The following is a 17,524-nucleotide window of genomic DNA, read 5'->3' as shown; positions in this document are numbered from 1 at the left end:
ATTTTTTTTATTCTGTATCTATTCCATTACATTTCTTGATTTAATTCAATCAAACATGTGTTTGCTGAGTTCCAGCACTGGACTTTGGATCATAAAAGACATGGCCCATATCCTAAATAAACCAAAATTTTAAAGGAAAGGTAAGACATACGTCTGAAAAAAAAAATCCGGAAAAAAACCCACTAAATTAAATATAATCAAGTGCTAAACTTGCCTGTGAAGGACTCATTCAATGAGCTGCAATCCCCAGGATGCAGATCTCAAAATAATTCTCTGTCCACCTTAGGGACTCAGTCACGGAACAAGTGCTTCTTGGGCACCTGTTGTGTTCTAGGCACCGCTGGGATATCCCCCTACTTCCTAAAGCAGACTTGGAGAATTCCTAAGCTGAAGGCCATTGCTGTTTCCTTCAGTCCCTTCTGGACCCTGCAAACCCCATGTCTCCTCCCAGTCTCCCCTGCACATTCTCCACCTGCCACACTGGCCTTCTTGCTCTTCTGGTTAATCCCCTCTCTCTGGAACGCTCTTCCCCAAATATCCACAAGGCTTGCTCCTTAATGTCCTTCGGACTTCTGCTCAAATGTCACCTCATGAGAGAATCCATCTCTCAACACTATCCGGAACGTCACACGTAGCCTCCCTTCATATGTATTCTGGTCACTATCTATCCCCTGACCCTGCCTTTTTTTTTAATTTTTTTTATTTTAGCACTTACAATCACCTGAGATATAGATACAGATGTAGACAGGTGGACACCAGAGATATTGGTATATATAGATATAGGTCTCTATTTCCAGATAGGATGCATACATACCTAAATGGAAGTTTGTTTATCTGAAGATGAAAATTCTGGAAAGTTTACTTGAATAAGGTAAAAGGAGAACAGACGTGACATCACTATAGAGATATATCCTAGGAAACCCAGACAGGAGGTAGATCTGTAGAAGAGGCTTTCTTCAGGAGTCCCCCAATGGGCACAAAAATGAGACAAAGTCATGAAAGAAATCTTAGCCATCTCAAGTATCTGCTGCGCATCACAATCAGCCAGAAGCCGATTGTCTAATCGAGTTCTGGGCTCTGTTATCATGGGCTCTGTTTTCCCTTGGTTTCTGTGATGCCAGCTTCCCTGCTACCTCTTCTGTCTACTCCTACAAAGAATTCCTCTCTGACCCAGTATGTTTCGGCTCCACACACACGTCCTGGCTTTCCTCACCCATTCCTGTGGCATTAAGTACTACCTAAATTCTGATGATTGTCAGATCCGTCTCTGTAGCGCATAGTACCTGGCATTGAGTAGGTGCACAATAAAAGCACCTTTATTCATTCAAAATGAATGAATGGCCTTTTGGGGGCTCCTCCTATGTCAGCCATTGCTGTAGGTGCTGGAAAAGTTTCGTGCTCTGATAGAGCTCATATTTAAAAATATACAATTACGCAAATAGATGAAAGCCACAAATAAATGAACACAATCATTCCACATACTAGTCAGTGCTCTGAAGACACCGGAGTGGGGTACTAGCGGGTCTGCGGTGGTTGTGGGCAGGGACCAGGGCAGCCTTCTTTCAAATCGCATTTGAGCTGAAATGATGCCGCGGAGGCAGCCCATGCGGAGCGCATTCCAGGTAGAGGCCAGAGCAAGTGCAGGAGGCCTGAGGCACTATAAGCCGCACGGATCAAGGAAGAGAACGGGGAGTCTGTAGCGGGAATAGAGGCTGGCCCCAGTGGATGGTCTCTTGCTCTCCAGTTTGCCCCAGACCTCACGTCCTCCCATTATCTTATCCCTGGCCTGCCTCTCATATTTACTGTACCTGCCTGGCTCTCGTAGGTACTTGAATTTGTCACCCTTCCTTGCTCTTGGTAAACGGCCCTGGCAGTTATCAGAAGGTTCCATGCTATGGTTTATTCCCGGGCCTTCATGTAGAGTGTGCTCTCTGCCAGCAACACCTTTCCCCTAATACTTTGAGAACAAAGATTCAGGGGAGCAATTCATTTCATTCTAGAAACCCTTCTTTGGTCTTGTCTCTCAGGGTTAGATGTCCTCTCTCTATTCTGCCAGAGTTCCGTGTGATAACCAAGGCACAGAGAAGTTGAGTAATTTCCCCCAAATCAAGTGCTAGAGCCAGGATTTGAACCCAGGCTCTTAGCCATGGTGCCCTGGGCCCTGCCTGTTAAGGCTGTTGAGAGAACTACATGGGCTGATGCATTCTTTTTTTTTTTTTTTAAGATTTTATTTATTTATTTATTTTGAGAGAGAGAATGAGAGAAAGAGAGAGAGCATGAGGCGGGGAGGGTCAGAGGGAGAAGCAGACTCCCCGCTGAGCGGGGAGCCTGATGTGGGACTCGATCCCGGGACTCCAGGATCATGACCTGAGCCGAAGGCAGTCGCCCAACCAACTGAGCCACCCGGGCGCCCCTGGCTGATGCATTCTAAGGACTGAACCTAAGGCCTGGCCTTTGGCAAATACTCGGTAGTTGTCAGCTCTAATTACAGACACAATCTCTGCCCCTGAGAGGCTTATGGTCAAATGATGGGGCTAAAAGTCTAGTAAATATCTGAATAAGTTGGAGAAAACACTTGGAATACCTCGAAGGATCTTGACTGTAGTTTTAACTGCTTCTCTCATTTGCATTCCTTTTTGTAAGGTACCTGCCACTTAATAGTCATGATGGTGATACTCTTTGAAAAAGAAAATATTAAAAGGAGGAGTAGGTCTTGTGGGAAAATGATATAATTCAGTTTTAGACATGGTGAACTTGTCTTCTGGAAAGGCTTCTGGAACGTCTAACCAGAGGGGACCAATAGGCTGGACAAATGGCTGCATGATTCCCTCTGCTACTTAAGCATCACTCATGATTCCTCCCTCCCTCACTTCCACCTCTAATTCAGCGGTCAGGCCTGGTTGGTTCTACTTTCAAAATATATCTGTTACTCTGCCCTCTTTTCTCCTCTAGCACCACCCTGATCCAAACCACCACCATCTCTCTGTGCTTTGCGTTCTTCATCTGTAAAATGGAGATATGAATACTGTTTCCCTTATGGGGTTGCTGTGAGCCTTAAATAAGATCATTTCTGTGAAGCACTCAAAGTGCTGCCTAGCATATAGAGGGAGGAGGGACCAAAGACGCAGAGAGAGGACCAAGATTGTATGGGACCGAGGAATCCACAGAACAAAGTTTCTAAAAGAAAAGTAGTTATCAGAGATTAAGAAGATTGGGAACTTCCAAACATGTGATGTCCTGTTCTATCAGGACATGTTTACGTAAAAGTGGTAAAACAGAAAGTTGAACAAGTTTGTTCCAGGCAATCAGTTCATCGGAATAGCATTTACAACTATCTACAGAAAGGTTGAGTCAATTAGGGTCTCCTGGTTAGAAGGAATAAGAATCAGCTAGAATCTGGTTGACTCAGGTCACCTCTGCTGAGTCAAAACTCGTGTCAGACCACCTCATAGGCTGCTGACCAGTCTGTGGATTGGCTTCCTTTGGGGTTAGCTGCCCACTGCTGTCCAATCAGTAGAAGCCAGAGAGGGTTGGCCAAGTGTTGCCCTGTCAGCAGGGGCTCAAGATGGAGCAAGTTCCCTTGGAAGTGGCTCTGGGCTCTGCATGTGGCGGGAACCACAGAAGACACGTACAGTGGAGAGCAGCAGCTTCACCGAGGAAGGGTACGAGATTTGGAGCCTGGTGTTTGAGTCTCAGAAATCTAGTCCCACTTACCAGCTCTGTGCTCTGAGCAAGTCAGTAAAGTTCTCTCATGCTAACTTTCTCCTTTATTAAGTGGATGTGCATATAACTTCAGAGATGTTTGCTTTGGAAAGCTCCTTGTGAGCTGTACCATCTTGAATCACCCAGGTCCCAAGTCACCTTTTTTCTTGGTAGGAGACATGGTTTTATTTATTTATTTACTTTTTAAGATCTTACTTATTTGTTTGAGAGAGAGACAGAGAGAGCAGGGGCAGGGGCAGGGGCAGCAGGAGAGGGAGAAGCAGACTCCCCGCTGAATGCAGAGCCCTACATGGGACTCAATCCCAGGACCCTGAGATCATGACCTGAGCCAAAGGCAGACACTTAGCCGACTGAGCCATCCAGGTGCCCCTGTAGGAGATACGGTTTTAATTGAATCGTTAAGTTCATTGCTGAAAACTTTGTTAAGATACTACTTAAAGTGGCACGACTCTCTAGGGGTAGGACAAAGATATAAAATCCCACAAAGATTTTCTCTTCTTTCAGAGGTACCGGAAGAAGAAATTCCTTAGTGCTAACGAGAGATAGTGTGGCTAACTCCAGTCAGGACGGTCTACACATGCACAATTTATTGCCATTTACCTCCTAAGAGGTAGGAGAAACGGGATAGGAGAGCTAATCAAGGCTCCTCTTCAAAGCAGCAGACTAACAGACTCTAAGAAGAAAGTACAAAGAGAATGAGTACAATAAGGGAAAGCCCAATGGAACACGGAAGCTGGCCTAGGACCTCAAGGCTCTTCTCAGTGGATGGGCATGGCTGCCAGTCAAGCACTCTGGGTGGGCCGCTCAGGGTGGAGGGACAACAGGCTGGAAGCCATAGTATGGGTGTGAAGACTCTAGGATGGGTGAGAGGGAACCGTTAAATGCTGATTCACATCACATGACAGTACATAGTCATTGCCACCCGGAAGGTACATTCTGGAATTGAGAGTGAGAATGTCCCAAACTGACAGCAAACGTGTTCCCAAGGCTGTCAGCTGCCTTGTGGTACTTACGCTTCGGTGTCTCCTTCTCTCTTGATCTAGAAGAATGTTGCTTCTCCTCCTTCTCAAACTACAATGTATAGCTGGAGGAATGTGTTCAGTATTTTAAAAAGGAAGTACAGTGAAAGAGCCAGGAGTTTGCTCTCATATGATAGAATTTATGAAAGAACATTTGGTATCTGACATAATTTCTAGTCGGGCTTGAAAACCAGGCTTGCAGGCTACAGAGCCGGGCACCATGCCCAACATCACATCATGGAAGGATTCCAAGAAAGTACCGATGTCTCTGTTGGTGGGTACAGACCCCACAGCTTGTCCCACCATCACCCCAATACGGGCACTAGAAGGGGCCACTGGAGTGGCCGTGCCTCTGGAAGACAGAATGCAGCTTCTGGCTCTGCTATTATTTTTGGCAGAATGGACTCTATGGGGTCTCTCTTTCTTTGGTCCCTAGTTGCTGGTTTGCAATCTGACATGAGTGCAACCAGTCAGAGTTTAGACCATGTGCCAGTGCTGGAGCTGCAAAGGAGGCTGGGCGAGCTAGTGCCTGGAATGTTCGGTTTCTTCAGCGAGAGCTGGGCTCTGCCTCTTAAGGTTTCTCAAGTCCGGCAAAGAGCTTTAGAGGCTGGGGAGCCACAAACATTAAAACTGCATATGAGGTATGTCTTCTAAGAATGCTTGATTTTGGTGACCAGACCCTTGATTTAGTTAATACAAGATATTTTAGCTTACAACTCCCAATCTTCTAGACATCTCCTTTTAGCTCCTAGTCCTTGTGGGCAACTCCTGAGAAGCCCCCAAGGAAGTGAAAGCAATACTGATTCATTCCTTTTACCTAGGCAATTTTTTCCCCTGTGGGATATCATGTAAATAGCTTTTTACTTCAAAATTGGGAACATCTACTAGCATTATAAATCAAGATGTGTTTTTTTCGTTGCACAAAGATAAATGTTCATGTATTGAATAAATGATCACTCGTAAACATAATGAATAGGTTGAAGGAAAAGCTTGCACATTATATTTTTGTGTGTAAGATATGCATCACCTGGTGATAATAATAATAATGATAAACAAGGAGAGAGTAGCCCATTAAAAATTTGATTTATGCTTAGATATTTTTTTTTAAATTTCTGCCCAGACCTCTGATGGTATATACATGCAGAAGGAAGCTTCAATCTCTCTTTATCACCAGTGGAGTGTTTTTGTGGTCCAACATCTAGACTGTAAATAATAAGCTCGCTTATTAAAGCTATCTAATAGTCACTTCACAATTGATTAGCAATGCCACTCCGGACTCAGACGCGTGCCACAGCTTAACGTTTCTATACCCATGGCCCCTGGGCATCCTCTGTCAACTCTCAGTGTAGCTAATTTGGAAGGTAGGCAGTTGATAAGCCAGATGGGAATTAGACTGTCCTCAAAAGCCGGGGAGATTTTTGTCCATATGTTTCTGGTTTTTCCATAGTGAGACCATATTTTCCCAAGTGATGTTAATGAAGGGCTGAGTGGCCTTTCGTTGGTGCTTACTCAGTCTCTGTGTTTCCTGTGACTCATTATTGTTTTCCAGCTAGATGCTGTGGCCAGCCTCGCTTTCAATGTGTCATTTTCATTCATTTGGAAACTAAAGAGCTGTGCTTTGTACCGCGTCCTTAATGTCAGCAAAGCCAACTCTGTTGGATTAAAATGCAAGATGTATCTGCAGCTAGTGCAAAGTGCTGCAGGCTGCCTCTCGGAGCCAAGCAGCCACACCCAGTGTGTTGGAGGCCCCCTTCAGAAGGGCTCAAGGGCTGGGTGCCTGGGGCTGGTAACATCTCAAGGCCAGCCATGGCAAGAAAGCTGCGTTTATTCTACGCCTGGGAAGTGCAGAATGTGGCATGTAAGTAAGGGAGGCGTGGGCTGGGAGAACTTGCTATGAAAGGGTGACATGATATTTACCCCTAAGATCCCTATGGAATGGGCACCTTGTAAGAGGCGAATGAGTTGATACATATAAAGCACTTAGAACAAGGCTTAGTTTAACTATTTATACATGTTGTCTCATTTAATCTTTACAACAACTCTATTCAGATGAGAAAACTAGGTCCAGAGATGTTAAGTAACTTCCCCAAAGTCACACAGCTCCGTTAATGGCTTGGAGCCAGAATTCAAACCCGGTTCTGCCTCACATCCAGAACTCATAACCTTCACCAATTAACTCAAATTCAACATCTAGAATTATATTTTGTTGGTAATAGGCGGGGGGGAAGTGCTGTAATTCACATGGGAGGGAAAAGTGTGAGTGAAAGAGGACTGCCCTACTGTGACACTCAGGGAAAGAAAGGGACCCCTGCTAACCAGATGGGGATTTCCAGAATGTTCTGGCCCTTGGAGCCCTTGGAGTGGCCAGAAGCCACTTAAAACCCTGATGAAGGATTCTGTTGACTTTCATGTTCTTCAGCGTATTTACACTTCCCCCAAATTACTTCACTACATAAATAAACCCACAGGTGTGGGAAAACGCAGTGTGAGATAATCGAGAAAGGAAACAAATAATTTAAAAAGTCAAGATATGCCAACCCCCGGGGGTAGTTATAATAGTCATGGTGTCCCGGTAGACGTCCAGTAAACGTTTGGCTAATGAAAGAACGGAGAGACTGGCTCAGAATGTTTTCGATGTAGCGCGCAGGTGACATGCGAAGAGAATTAAGGTCTTTCTGACCATAATTAAAAAAAAAAAATGTATGCGTGTAAAATTTTAACAGGTGTTCTGAAAAAAAAAAAAACCTGGATCCTTCCAAGAAGAGATGTGGCTGAATAAAGCAGGAATTATTGTGTGTGAATTCTAGGAGGTCTCAGAGGCTCCAGATAATACAGCCCCAGGCAGCTCACGCTTGCCCAGACATACCTGCCTTCAAGCATACTCACTTCTAAGGATTGAATCTTCTCTAGGAAGTCATGCTGCAAGGAAGCTAGGGATGCTACAGACCCTAGGGTGCTGTCCCCCAGAGTCCCCTAGAGTCTGCCGGTGATAAGAAGAGGCAGCTGCTTGGTCAGTTATTAACTTGGTGGATACAGAAGATGCCTCCCAAAGACCCCGCTCTCCTAATTTCAGCCAAATTTCATTTCTCTGACTTCAAAAATGAGATCGTTGCCTTTCCTTAAGTTTTCCCTTGGCATGTGTATGCTATATCATTGTGACTCTCACAGGATTCCTCTGCATAAGCTCGTTCCCTTGTCTCTTTTCTAGAGGTTTAGGACTGCCTGGTGTTCACTAAGAAATCTCCGCGGCCTAGCACAGTGCTTCGCATGGAGTAGGCACCTGACAGACGGTTGTTGAATGACTGAAGTTAAGCCATAAATGGAAAGGCAATTTTAAAGAGAGCATGGGAGGAAGAGGAGGAGTTCTAACTGCAGTTAGTACAGTATGAGTCACCCAAAACCCCTTGCATCTGAATTGCATTGAACTGCAAGGAATTATGACATTCATATTTTATACCACTATTAGGTTCAGCTAAAAACCCACTGGTTGTGCACTTACTATATGCTGGGCCCAGTGATAAATTAGACATGATTCTTGCTCTTAAGAAACTGCCCGTCGAGTGGGGTGAAATGAAACTGAAACACAGAACTGTACCCCAATGTGACCTGATCAATGGTAGACGTACTTACTATGCGTCAGAACCTGTTCCAAGTACTCATATTTCTTTACCTTGTTTAATGACCATATGAGATAGATACTATTATTGCCCCCCCCTTTTTTTTACAGATCAGGAAACTGAGACCCAGAAAGGTTAAATAAATTGTCCAAGATCGCAGTTGCTAAGTGGTAGGGCCAAGAGATCAACTCAGATTAGTTAAAATTCAGAGACTCAGCTAGAAACCATTGCCTTATACCTCCCCAGTACAGAAGACAGAGGGATTACTTTGGGAAAGGAGAGGAAGGGGAAGGGAGGAGGGAAGCCAGCAGGCATCAGGGAGGTGGTGTTCCTTAAGCGATGATTTGAATGACAGGAGTATGGCAGATGAACAGGTTGGCAAAGGAAGGGTAAATGGAAGCGTCTGCAAAGGGCACAGAAGAGGTAGACAGGGATGGTATCACGGGAATCAGAATATTCTCAAAAGTCGGTAACCTCTGGCAGAATCTGCACCTTTGTTAAACCACATCTCCCTCAAAAGCCCTTATGAACTTGGGAGCTGGGGTTGCAAATGGAACGTCTCATCACCTGCTGCTTCTTGATGTGCACGTGTCTGGTAATGTCTGCAGAGTCCTCCAGCCCAGAGAGACCACAGCTGGAAGCCGAGAGAGTTGCAAAGAGCTTGCAACTTTTGCCAGAGAAATCGTGGAGCTATCGAAGAGCTAAAGATGGCTTAGCCTGAGTTGATTCCTACCTTAGCTCATAAGCTCCATGACTGGTTCTGTCTTATTCACAATCTCCAATACGTGACACGGTATTTGGCACATAGCGGGCTCTCAGTACATTTTGTTGAATGAATAAAAGAATAGGACAAAATTTCCTACTAGGGAAGCCTTATGCTTAAAGAAAATAGAAGAAAAACTGCAGAGATGGAGAAGGTGGCTTACAAGCTCAAGAGACAGCAAGTAAGGGCTAGAATAGCCATATTAATTGGGAATGGCTCAAGAGAGCTTTTACCATGAACTGGGCTCAGAGGACCCAAAGCAGTCAGCCACTGGGCTGCAGTTTTGACGTTAAGGAGGAAGGCTATACAACTTCTCTCAGAGTAGCTAAAACTGTCTGAGTCTTGTTTTTTTTCCCCCTTATTTTATTTTATTTATTTTTAAAGATTTAATTTTTTAAACTTTTTTAAGAATGGTGGGTAGGAAGGGGGAGAGGGAGAGGGAGAGAGAGACTCTTAAGCAGACCTTTACACCCAGCATGGAGCCCAATGCAGGGCTGGATCTCACCACCCTGAGATCATGACCTGAGCTGACATCAAGAGTCAGACGCTTAACTGACGGAGCCACCCAGGTGTCCCTATAGATTTAATTTTTTTTAAAGTAATTTCTCACCCAATGTGGGGCTTGAACTCACTACCATGAGATCAAGAGTCACATGCTCTATCGACTGAGCCAGCCAGGTGCCCCTCTTTTCCCTTTATTTTAAAGAAATATTACACATGAAACTTTCTGTTAGGGACGGTCATTAATGATCCCAGTGATTTTTTTTTTTATAGCAAATCAAATAGGGACTTTAATATGACTGTTTCTTGCAGGTTTTGTTGATAAACATCTCATTTGACAGTGTGAAGTGATTCAACAATCTAACATAGTACCCAGAAGATCAGAGGGATTGTGTATCATAGGAGATCATTTCTAAATAATACCACTCACCAGAGGTTCTTGATTGGAGCTGGGGGTAGGAGGTAGGAGGACAAAGCGGAGATTGTCTTCTTTGTTCAGGGCTTGATACATCAGTGGTCTCTGTGGCTGGCCGAGATTGATACGTACTTTGAAAGTAAAAACAGCAGAGTCCAGATTGTCATCCTATTATTAATATAAAAGCTCGTTCAGTACACTCTTGGATGATCATTTCTACCTCTACATGGAAATGAATCAGAGAATCATGAGTACAGCCTCTATGAGACATGGATAGGGGAGAATTTGTTCTTCTTCCCCATCCAACTGTTTAGAATTTTTTTAAAAATTAAAAATCTAGGGATGCCTGGGTGGCTCAGTTGTTAAGCATCTGCCTTTGGCTCAGGTCATGGTCCCAGTGTCCTGGGATCGAGTCCCGCATTGGGCTCCTTGCTCCACGGGAAGCTTGCTTCTCCCTCTCCCACTCCCCCTGCTTGTGTTCCCTCTCTCACTGTGTCTCTCTCTGTCAAATAAATAAATAAAATCTTAAAAAAAACTAAAAAAAAAATTAAAACTCTAATAGAACCATCAGAAGCATATTTAATCAGCTGTGTCGGTTGCAAGACAGATCTCAGGGTTCTATTTATTTTCTAATGACACACACTCCAAAATCTTATTTTTCACTCATTAAGATAGAAAACAATTAACATAATTTTAAATTACTTAGTAACAATCCCATGGCATCAGTTCTTCCTAGTGGAAGTCCATAGCTCTTCCTAGCGGAAGTCCTGCCTGCCCGCCAGGACACTTCCTCACAGCATCACTTACAGACCCACATTGCTGGGTGCAAATTTTCCTTCTTTCCCAACTTGTACAAAATTAGTTGGTTATAGTTTCTTACCTGGTAGCTCATATATTTGAAAATGTTATCAAAGTGAAAGCACCCCCTCTCCCCCCTTTTTTTAACTTGGCAAAACTATCAGCTGCTGTCTTTTTAAATTTCTTTCTTCTCCTTCCTTCCTTTCTCATCGCAACCTCTTCCATATCAGAATTCCTGGAGAATGGTCAGGAATCATCAGGGTCCTGGAGGAACTCTCACAACGTTGGGCTCAAACTATAAAATACAGTCTTCTCCTTCTCTTTCACCATTAAAAAAAAAAAAATCAGTGATATTGCCCAACGCTGGTAGAGTTTGACATCCGAAAGCAATGCTAAAATTTTCCCAAGAATGTGCTTTGGATGCACTCTAACATTCCTTAATTCATTTGTTTATTTGTTCCTTCACTCAACAATAAATATAGGTCAGATATTATGCAAGGGACTAGGGCTTCAAAGACCACTTAGTGGGAAAACAAACATTAAAAGGAAATGATTACAGTGATATATAATAAGTTTAGTAAAAAGCACTGTAGGACTTTCAGGAATGATGTGGTAAGCTCTGGTCTGAGAAGTTATAAAAAGCTTTCTAGAAAAGGAAGCATTTATATTTGAAGACTGAATTAGAGGTCACTTGGTAAACAGTGCAGGAAAGAACTTTCTAGAAAGGGGGGATATAGAGGCAGGAAATCATGGCAAACTGGAGGAAATGCAAGTATATAATGATGGTTAAGATGAAAAGTGGGTATAGAGGGGGTGAGAATAAGCGGCTGGAAAGGGTAGTTGGAGCAGTGTCCAAAAGGATTTTGTCTGCCACGTTTGCCATGGGGAGTTTGGACTTCATCTTGAAGGCCACAGGTGAACCATTGAAGAATTTTAAGCAGGGGAGAAACACTATAAAAATTTCATTTTAGAGAGACGAATCTGGCTTCAGTGAGGATAGATTAGAAGGAGATAAGACTGGAAACTTTCCAGTTTCCCTTGGCATAGCTGCCTAAAGACTGGTGTGTGAGTGTGTGGTGGGGTAGGGGGGTAGGTTTAGAAGTATCTCTTACCCAAGTGCTGGGTAGCGAATGCTGGAAGATAAATACCAGGATTATGTCTGGGAGAGATGCTGGGGTTGAGTTGGAGTGGAGTGTCCAACGGGTACCATCAAGGCTGGGGTCAGGGACCCAGAAGAGACAAGAGTAAAGAGTACCAGATTAGAATACAGGGAACAGGAGGTAGCCTGCATAATTCCAAGAATGGAAGCCAGGACTGCAGTGGGACTGTTATGTGGTGGGACTTCTATATTTTCACACATTTCTTAAGCACAGCTACATATTTTCACACATTTCTGTGGGCAGAATGGGTTCGTTGGAAGTAGCCAGGATGAGACAGAGCAGAAGCATGGAGACTCATTGGAACTCAGTTATAATTGTCCAATCAGGAGACGCTACAGAATATGAGAGTGGCACAGTTGATGAAGAGGAAGGTGGACTGTAGAGCTTTACAGTGGTTCTCCTGGGGTATTTTCCAGTATAAACTAACAGCTAAATATATCTCCAGATAACAAATCACATTAATGGTAAGTCGTTATTTTATGTTAAACTTTGGAGGCTATCAAAGACAATATTTTTAGCTCTGGCATAATTAATACTGAGCCTCTCTTTCTGGCAATAGAATCAAAGGCCAGTTGTTTACGAATCCATCCCCTGGTTCATAAGAAAACATTATTAGTCGCGTGAGGGAAGATACTTGTCTTCTTGTTATATATGAGAGAGGACACCCTCCTGATCGTCTAAAGTAATTTCAAATTATGAATGTGGGGCCAGAACGCATACCGCTAGAGATTATTGTCTGACTTGTCAGGAGACCACTCGTGCCCACCCTCATTTGGCGTGAACACACGTAGCCAGAGTTCCTGCATGTGCCCAGAGCCACTTCCTGATTCCACAAGAGAAGGGCAGTGTCGAGGCGTCAAACGTTGTCAGCAGTAGTAGCGAATGTATGCACTGTACTCTCCCTGCTGGATAGAGTGGTTCTAGTGAACCAGTATCTGGTTCCAAAATCCAGACGTGACCACCTCTCCTTACGTTTGCGGGCCAGGTATGGTAGTGGTTTCTGTGTGTCCTGGAGTGAGGTGTGCGGTCACCTGAATGGGACCAAATGTCTTGGTGTGCACAAGAGGGGGCCCTCTCCTGCCACGTGCTGGCGACTCTAATATTCCTTTCAGCCTGCCACAGCTTTAGAGCTCCCGCATGGTGCCCCACGCAGTGGTTCTCCCCGGTAACGCCGGCTGATCTAGGACCTTCTTGGGAATGAGGTCCAGGCATCCAATCCCCACACACAACTGTCTCGTCCTCCCCCTTTCCTAGTTCCAGTCACCTCACCTCCCTCCTTTCACTCACTTTTCCAGATAATAGTGCTCTGCTCTCCCTTCTACAGGTGGCCACTCTAACCACCCATTTCCCCCTGCAAGTGTGGCTCCCCGAAATCCTTACATCTTCCTTTCACGGTGGCCTAACCCAAACCCTGCTGTCCCGCCCTGGTCTGAGGCTGTCGCACTAAATCTCTAGCTTTCCCCCTTTCTTCGGGGGGGGGGGGTCTTCAGGGAGAACGAGATGAGAAACAATACAAACTTATTCTCAAGCAGGTATTCAGTCCACAATCTTAAATGTTTCTTTTCTGATTTTTTTTTTTAATGAGATGAGACTGTAACATTGTCCATGGTGGCGTAGGAACTAAATGGCTCTGTGACAAAGAATAGTCACCCTAAACCTCAATGTAGGAGGCGTGTTTGGATGAATTGTAAGACCAGGTTCAGTGTGAGAAGAGCTTAGAGTACATGAAACCTTCGGAATTTGAAACCTACAAAGTCACTTCAGATTTATAAAGCTGGAAGAAATAGGTCTTCTAGACTTTAATTTTGTGCTTCCAATTCCTTTTGTTGAAAGCTATACAGCGGAAGACTGTCCTAAATACGTCTTTATAATTAGTTATACAAACCAAGCATAGACTCTCCTATCTTGATTTATTATGTTTATTTTATGAAATAAATATATTTTTAGTTAAATATAAGGTATTTCTTGAGTGCCCACTTGTGTTAGTTTGAGTCCTTCAGGTCGCAAAGGAAAGACACATTCCAAGGACCCTAAGTTTGTTTAAGGAACTACCGGTAGTTCTGCAGTAGCCCTTGGCTCCCTTGCCCCAGCCTCCCCCCATGGTGCGTGGTTTTTACCTCTAACTTCCCCAGTGAGAGGACTTGGGGCAAGGGACTGGGGGTTGATCATGGTGCTTCCAGGCCAGCTTAGCACATCATGGCATGTTCCATTGTACCTTGCTAACCAAGCCAGGCCGGTTCTTGCTCTGTAACTGTCCTCATAAACCCCGCAGAGAGGGTGACGCAGTGAACAGCCCAGCAATAGGAGGTAGGCAGGGCAAATGGAACAGGGATTTAGAAGGTCTTCTAGTTAAAAACAAGATTCCTATAGAATTAGGAACATTCTTCCCTTTCAGTTTAATAAACTCCTATTAATTATTATTATTATTTAGAAAGAGTGAGAGAGTGTGTGTGCATGGGAGCAGGGAAGGGGCAGAGGGAGAGGGAGAGAGAATCTTAAGCAGGCTCCATGCTCAGTGTGGAGCCTGATGCAGGGCTCCATCTCATGACCCTGAGATCATGGCCTGAGCCGAAACCAAGAGCCGGATGCCTAACTGACTGAGCCACCCAGGAGCCTCTAAACTCCTATTTTACATGGTACAATAATGTGCACAAACAGGTTTGGGAACCACTACCCCATTATGACAAGGGTTAAGAAGACGGGACTTGTTTTCTTTTACACAATTCATTAGCCTACTTATTTAAAAATTTTTTCTGTGCTCTGTTTTTCACAGTTAAATAACTTTATTTTTATGTAAAATGTAAATTGGCCATTTTATATAAAATACAAATTATAGACCACAAAACCTATTTGTCAGTACGTAAAAATACATTTACTTACAAATAAAATATGAGAGACTGAATATACGGACAACGAATGGCCAGACCATCTACAAAAATAGAACGCTGACCCACAACCTGCAGCAACCTGCTCAGAGAAGCAACCCACTTATCTATAAAATCAGCCCAGGAAGCCAGCCTGCTGTAAGTCAGACTCACAGGAGGCCAGATTGCTATCTCTAGATCCGTGAAGCGAAACAATAACTTCTGTAACAATCACTCTAGAATAGGGGGGACTCGATTAATAACTAACAGCTTCTCTGATTTTTGTCCCCTGCTTCCAACTTGGCACCAACCAAAGAAAGCCAAATGTTCACTCCTAACCGATCACATAGGATGCTCCCCTCTGCTTAGCCTGTCTACCGTTACCCTATGCCAACAGCCTCCAATCAAGACACACCCTGAAGCCTTCCCTGTTTTCCACTATAAAGCTTCCCCACTCCCTCTGCCTGCCTTTGACTCTGCCAAAATGCTCATCTTGGTGGCTGTCTCCCTTGCTGGAGCAAGCTCTGAGTGAGTAGGCTTTGCTTTTCTACTTTGGTTGGTCTTTGCTTCCAGAGATATAACATATAAATAAATCTGTATAAAATATAAGTGGCTAGCACATGCTCTCCCTAAAGAATTCAAGCAACTTTATATAAAAACAAAAAAAGGGGGGCACCCGGTTGGCTCCGTCGGTGGACCATGCAACTCTTGATCTCAGGGTTGTAAGTTCAAGCTACAAAAAAAAAAAAAAAATACAATCTTTAAAAAAAAAAGAGGGGTGCCAGGATGGGTCAGTCAGTTGGTTTCAGCTCTGGATGTGATCTCAGGGTTGTGGGATTGAGCCCGCCTGGCTCCACTATCAGTGGGGAGTCTGCTTCTCTCCCTCTCCCTCTGCCCCTCCCACCCGCTCACGCGCATGGGAATGCATTGACACACACTTTCTCTCTCAGATAAATAAATAAACCAAAAAAAAAAGGAAGTCAAGTTCATCTAAAATTCTAATACTCTGAGATAACCATTCCCTTTGGTGATCATTGTTTTTACGTGTTATTTTAGGAATATGTATAAAAATAAAAGTTAAAAATATATGTATGACTTTACATGAAGAGTATTATGTCATATATTGCTTTTATCATGGACACTTACCATCCCACCCTGTCTAGACTTTAGTATCCCATTTCTCATCACTGACCATTCCGAGTGACCCATGTAAATCCCTAGCGAATGTCTACTTATATATTTATCAACATTCATATAATTCTATATAGGTATATCATATCTCTCAATGTATCTGTAACATATAGATTTTTTTAGGTGATTTTTTTTAATGGGAACAAATTATATTCTACACATTTTTTTTCTGTTTCTAGTTTTTTTGTGTTTCCGGTTTTTTTTCTTCTGTTTTTAGTTTTTTGTGTTTCTGGCTTTTCTCCTTCCAAAGTTGCTTATGGGATCCTTCCAGATCATCTTGTACTGCTCTACTTCATACTTTTTCATGGCTGTGTGGTATTCCACAAGCCTACCACACCATATTCGGCCATCCACCCTCCCTGGTGGATTTCCACTTTGTTTTCAGTTCTTGGCATCCTTTTATATTGGCACTTTTATTTCCAAAGGATAAATTCCTAGAAATGGAATTGATGAGCTGAAGAGTATGCATAATTTTCATTTTGAAAGATATTGCCAGATTGCTTTCCAACAACAACAACAACAACAACAACAAAAGGTTGTAACACTTCAAATTTCACCTGCCATATATTTTAGTCATTTTCCCTTCTACCTTCCCAAATGCAAGAGACTTGAGAAGTAAGTGAAAAATTTATACTAAACTCATTACCAGAGACTACCCTTCTGCAATATTTGGTGAAATTGATGCGCTTGGCAGGGGATTTTTTCACCTAGGTTAAAATACTGCTCTGTAGAGAAGTAGCCCATGCCATGTGGAAATAATCCTTTTGGCCCAACCCATCTTCCGGAGCCAATTTTGACATGACAGACTTCAGAGAGAATTCTCACATCTGTTAGAGGCTAGGCACCTGAGCAGTCTGTGCATCCCGGCAGAACAGACACAAGGCCTATCATGCTCATGTCATGGGAGAGCAGAATCAGGCGTGGATAAATGGTCCTGGGAGATGAGTGACAGTCCCTTTAACATGGCTTTAAATTAGATAGACTCTTTTCTCTGTCATTTTCTTCTGTAAGAAAATTAAAAAGGCTGCAATTCTTGCAAATGAGAGAATTTTTCCCCCCTAGAATCTGGATTGGTCAATGGCATGATATACTAAAACACACAAGGCATCTGGTCCCACTATAGAGGGACACCTCTGTCATTTGTGGGCATGCTCCTGGGGACCTCTCGAGTTTGGCAGGAGATGACCATGAGTGGAGTGTCATGAAGCCCAGGGCTGCACAGATCTTTCATTGCCGGCTAAGAATGGGAATCAGAACTGGCTAGACTTGGCTCATCGCGGCTGAGGGACATAAGGCAGAGCACGAATGAACAGTTCACTGAGGTGAAGACCAGGGACCAGTGGATGTCGAGTAGGCACCCAGGGGCGGTCCCTTTACCCTGAACCAGCCATTGGAGAAGAACCACAGCAGTACAAACCGAGACAGTAGCGGAGGCAGGAGTCACATGTCGGCATGCTGAGGCTCTACGCCCAA

The sequence above is a fragment of the Callorhinus ursinus genome, unplaced genomic scaffold, assembly GCF_003265705.2.
Source record: "Callorhinus ursinus isolate GAN/ISIS: 27379988/994484 unplaced genomic scaffold, GSC_fseal_2.0 scaffold19, whole genome shotgun sequence".
Taxonomy (NCBI): Eukaryota; Metazoa; Chordata; class Mammalia; order Carnivora; family Otariidae; genus Callorhinus; species Callorhinus ursinus.
The sequence above is the reverse complement of the archived record's forward strand: the minus strand, read 5'-3'. Positions refer to the sequence as shown.